This window comes from Condylura cristata, unplaced genomic scaffold (assembly GCF_000260355.1).
Source record: "Condylura cristata isolate star-nosed mole 26May11 unplaced genomic scaffold, ConCri1.0 scaffold00008, whole genome shotgun sequence".
Classification (NCBI taxonomy): Eukaryota; Metazoa; Chordata; class Mammalia; order Eulipotyphla; family Talpidae; genus Condylura; species Condylura cristata.
This window is the reverse complement of record NW_004567109.1, coordinates 15516588-15522372: the sequence shown is the minus strand read 5'-3', so window position 1 is coordinate 15522372 and position 5785 is coordinate 15516588.

The window sequence follows — 5785 nt, the reverse complement described above, 5'->3', positions numbered from 1 at the left end:
GACCTGCCACAGGGCCTCTCTTTGTCGGGCAGACACTTGCAGACAGACTCACAGACTTCGAAGGACCGAGACGCAGTCAGGCCTCTCCACTGGCGACCTACTCACCCAAGTGGGGCCTCACCTTGCAGAGAGGGCCTGGTCAGAACCCCCACCCACCTCTGCCTCCCACCATGTTATGAAAACAGACAGAAGACCACCATGAGGCTCAGGGAAACAGATCTGAGGGGCCCCCCAAACCAAAGTGTCTGCCTGTCAGTCTATCCCTCCATAAATCAGTCAATCCAGACTGTTTGTCTTCTCTTCATTCAACCTTTGTTTTTCATTCATTCATTTGCTTACTCATCCGTGCAACCAATGAGGACATTAAACAAAGCGGTATATTCAGGCCGGTGACCTGGCATCTGTGCATTCTGCTTTGAGAGAGCAGTAGCTAGGGAGGGAGGAAAAGGGGAGGGTCTGGGCTCTGAGGGAGCTGGGAGGGGGTTGAAGGGGTTTTCCCATTCTCTGCTTCTTCCTCCATCTCTCAAAGTGAAAGAAAAGGTGCTGTGCAGCTGGAGGGAAAAAAGCCAAATCCCAGGATAATAGATAATAATAGCTAACACTTACACGTGCTCACTCTGTGCCAGGCACTGTTCTAAGTGCTTTACATGAATTAACTCAGTTCATCCTTGTAGTAACTCTGTGAGGCAGGTACTGTTATTCACCCCACTTAGGAGCTCAGGGAGGTTAAGTGACTTGCCCAGCATCAAACAGCCTGTCAGAGCCACCTCAATGTCTAAAGAGCCTGGGGCAAGAGTATATAGGAGGCCCCTAGCCTCCTACCCACCCCCTTCTCCTAGGTCCCTGGCCTCCATCTGGCAGATGAGGGGCTTTGTCTGCATGCCGGAGGATGCCTCTACACTCAAGGCCCTCCTGGCAAATAGCTACCCTTCAGCCACCCCTTGGGCTGGAAGAGAAAGGCTGAGGGAAAGAGGCCCCTCAGGCCCTGGCAGCTGGCTCAGAGCTGCTGGGACAGGGAATTCCGGCCCTGCATTGGGATATGGTCTAGAAGGAGATGAGAATCTAGGTGGGCACAACCCTGGGGTCCCAGCCACCTTCAAACTCTTCATTCTATGCAGAAGAGGGTTAAAGTGGGGTTGTTTCAAATGGGGACCCAGGGCAGAGGACATCCAGGACCTAGGTGATCCTAGGCACTCTGGCCAGTGTCAGCTCTAGCAGGCCAGTGGGGTCTGAAGGAGTCAAGCGGCTGACTTCATTCTGCCCCTCACCCCCAACTCTGCTCTCACCGAATTTAGACCATTCCCACTGGTGGAAGTGCTCTATGTCCAGGTCATGTTGCATGTGGGGACAGGAGGAGGAGGGGCTCAGAAGAATGGCTTCATTCTCAATCTTGTCACCCCTCCCATCCCATTCCCACTACATCCTCACTCCTGCAGCAGGGATTAAGGAAAAGTGGAGGTTCCTGGGGTTGAGTGGGGACCCATCATTAATGTCAACATATCCAGTCCCCTACCTCTGTTTCCCAGGCTTCAGGATTCCTGCTTTGTCTCTGGAGGCTTTTTCACACAATTACCCAGGCCGGGAATTTCGATCTCCGGTGCCAGCCAGGCCCTTGTTATGCAAATATAGGCAAATGAGATGCAAACGAACAGTCCCAGATTAACAGCGAAATCCCCAGCAGCTGGAGGAGGCACCATAAAGTCAGCTCATCGGAGCTTCCCCTCAGCCCTCCTCTGCCAGTCTGTCCACCTGGTCTGTCTGATCCCTTCCTGTCCTGCCTCCACTTTCCTGCCCACCTCAGGAGTTATCTTCTCAGCCAAGGGAGGGTCTGAACAAGTGGAGGTGATATCGAGGCCCCCCACCATCCTTTCAGTTTGAGATCTTTGCCCTGCCTCACTCTTAAGAGAATCAGGCAGGTGTGGGGGTGATGAGTGGGTCTGAGAGAAGGGGAACTTCTGTTTTACCCCTGCAGAAGAGGAATGTCACACACACAGGCACAGAGTTGGTGAGATTAGCTCCTGAGATGTGCACCCACATATGCTCATTAAGACACAAACCTCGCACACAACACCACACAAATCTGCCCAAGTCCCCCACCCCTTCTTCCCCTGACGCACCATAAATTAAACATACATGCCACAGGCTTCAGCGGGAGGGCAGGCTGTGCCCCCCTTCCTGGGGCCTGGAGTGGAAGGTGGAGGACACTGTCATAGAAGGACTCTGTGTGCAGACAGAGGAGGCGGAAGCTCCTGCCCAGGACAGGACCCTGGGGAAGGAGGCCGAGTGTGTGGAAGCCTTGGCGTGGGTAGTGTCCCCAAGGGAGACTGAGGCAGGTGTCTGTGCTCTCAGACACTGGGTTGAGGGGTCGGTAGCTGGGGGTGGGGGAGCCCGACCCACTGGCTGGCCCATGCAGCCTGGGTCCAACTTCTAAAAATAAGAGTCGAGAATCTCAGCCCCTGGTTGGTTCTGCGGGAGCCTGTTGCCTTGGCAACCCCTTCTCAGAGGCCTCCCTCCTGGCTGCCCCATTTGGCTGCTGGTCCCTGTGCCAGTCCCCTCTGCTGGCCCCTCTGTCCTGTCGGCCTGGGGGGGGGGTGAGGCCAGTGGTGGAGACTCCAGAGCACCTTGGGGCCTCCAGCTGAGCACAATGGCCTGAGTGTGAGACCTATCTGGGGCTGAGGTGTCATGGACTGTCTGTGGGTGTGTGACTGTGTGAGCAACAGGCCTGTGTCTGACAGCCTTTGTCAGGCTGTTCTGTGTACATCTCTGCCTGCGACTCGGCTCTCAGTCCCCGGGTAGGGGGGGCCGTGCCCCTCCCGTGGATCCAGGCCCCTGTCGTGACAGTGTGTCTGTCATTAAAGAGGACTTAACTGTGGTCTTTCTGTGCCTGCATTAGCCCTCTCCTCCCTCTCCACGGGGCTCCCCTTCACCCCGGGGTGTAGTCCGGGAGTACAGAGGCCAGGCTGAGGGCTGCCCAGTGGCCAGAAGTCCGCTGTGGCAATGTTGCCAAGGTCAGCTTCTTCCTGGGTCTGCAACCAAATCGCAGATAATCCCCAGATCTGCTCCTTTGGGGAAAGTGGGTTTGAAAGCCTTTCCTGAAATGGAGCAGACTAACGCTGAGTGGTGTGTGTGACCTGTCTGTGTGGACACACTGTAGTAACCACCGAGCAGAGCTCCCCTCCCCCGCCAGCCTCCTCTCTCCACTTCATCACCAAGTCCTGTCAAATCTCCTGGTAATCACTTCTCTAGCCAGCTCCTCCTCTCTCCCTCCCAGCCTCATTGCCCAGCCCAAGCCAACTCTCCCACCCTCAGGATGCAAGCGCTTCCTATGGCTCTGGCTGGTCTCTGCGTTCCACATCTCGCTTCCCTGTGTCCCCTATGTCCCATCCCTGCTCCTTCTGAGGCCTCCATGGTCTTCCTGAAACTCAGCCTGGATCCTGTTGCACCCCCGTCTAGGGCCAAGGACATGTACTTTGTCCTCAGGGTGAAGTCTGGTCTTCCAGGTCCTTCTGGACTCTGCCTGGGTTCACTGCCTGGCTGCACCAACTGCTAAGAGTTTCCAGAAGAGATAAGGCTCCCTTTTGTCTGTGCCTTTGACATACTGATTCCTAGGTTAGAACCAACCCTCCATCCGCTGGACAGAACTTACCGAGATTCAGCACAGGCATCACCTCCACCAGGAAGCCTCCCGGCTGGGCTGGGAGCCTGTGTTCTCATGACACCCTCGGCTGCCTCCACCATGCACACATATTTTTAATGATTTCCTCCTCAAATTTGTGAACTATTTAGAAAAAAAACTGGAAAGTATTAATTGACATTTAAAAAATCACCTAATCCCCTCAGTTTATTTCCTTCCTGACTTTTAAGATTTATTTTTTATTTATTTATGCATGCAAGAACTGGAGTGCAGTTGCTGTGGGTGAGAGGGTTCACCGGAGACACAGTGGGGAGCAGAACTGCAGAGGGGAGCAGCAGGTGAGACAGGAGAGGTCTGCTGTATCATGTGACCCCCTGGCTGGCCGGGGATAATACTCATGCAATCACATTGATAGTGTGATAGCGCTGAGTCTTACCTGCTCCCCCCCAACACCAGGGAAGCCCCTTTCTGCCTTTCTTTAAATAAATTGATTATTTTCTTTATAAAATTAAGACTATCTAGTATGTATAGTTTTGTTTACCCGATCATTCGGAGAGCATTTCCCCAGACTATTAAAAAGTCTTCAGAACATGACTTTAAATGGTTATATAACATTTTACATGTGGATATATCATTGTTTATTTAGCCAACCCTCTATTGCCAGGCATTTATGTTGGTTGTGATTTTTTACATTTAAGATAACAGCAATAAAGCGTCCTTTTTCAACATCTTTGTTTATTTCTTTAAGTGAGTTTCTTGAAGTATAGATTAATAGGACCAACAGATCTGTTGACTTTTAAATTTCTTGACATGTGACCAGTGACCTTCCATAGAAGTTGTTCAAATTTACTCTTCCATCAGCAGAATCTGAGAGCACCCCCAGATTTCAATTCTCACCAACACTGTTGTTTTAGAAAAGAAGAAAAAAGCTGTATTAATTTCAGTAGGTAAAACTGCATTGTATTGTTGTTTTAATTTGCATGTCTTTGATTACTGGTGAGGATAAACCTTTGTATCGCCTCTTTTGTGTTATACACAGATCACACTGAGCTATAATTACATTTCTACATCCCTCGCCAGCCTCAGCTCTTGAGGACAGAGCCTGTTGGGATCCAATTCGCTGTATCAAGAGCAGGGCCAGCGCACGGGTTCCATTGTGGTTGGACTGAACTGACATTCTGTCTTCCACCCCAGCTTTTACCTTGGCAGCCCTGGAGTCGAGTTTAGCTTGGAGACCTGAATGGAAGCAAATCACTTTGCCTCTCTGGGCCTCAGTTTCCTCATGTGTTAAGTGGGCTTGAGTGGGGATTAACTGTGAAGAGGCATGTGAAGAGCTGTAGGCAGTAGCTGCAGTTTGAGGGCTGCTCACTCTTCAGGAAGGTGGTTTTGAAGAGGGAAGAAGGAATGTTCTGGAAGAGTCAACTCTACCCCAATCCTCCCCCTGATTGCTCCTGATACAAAAAGGTAGACAGGAGGGAGGTGGAGCTTAGAGCCAAGAATCTGGATAAGAATGGAAAGGGCCATGGCAGTGGAGAGGGCTGAGCCCAGGTCTAGCTGAGATGGGGTGTTGTGTCCTTGTTTCAGTCTGAGAGGGAAGCGCCCACTCTTCACCTCTGTCAGGGCTTGTGTATTGGTGCTGGTACCAGGATCACTGAACAGAGAGGGAGCACACCTCTGCTCTGGTGGCACAGCGTTTCTTTCCAAGATTGGTTCTCAGCCACAGGAAGCATCTTGGAGACAAACTCTGACAGGGAGCCCCTTACCCACTCTGGCTCAGGACAAGTTCCAAGACAGATATGCACAATTTCTCTGCACATTACCAGCCTAATGATACTGTCATTTGGAGTCTGGAAATGAGGAGAAATTGGCTTTTCCTTGGTAATTAACGTGAGTGATGGGCCTTGAGGGTGGAGTGGCAGCCCCCAGTTGAGAACCAAGCTCCCAAGAAAGCCAGCTAGGTCACGTTCCTGCCTCCAGTAAGGTCTGTGTTCCATCCTTGGCCTCTGCTTGATGTCTCTGTGAGAGGCCAAACGCCCTGCCGCACCCCATCCCCACTGGTCATTCCTTTAGGGGTCACTTTAGGTGCTGAGCATTCCTTCTCCAGTCTGCTCACCATACTTCCTGCTGCAGTTCTGGTTACTAAGCCATCGC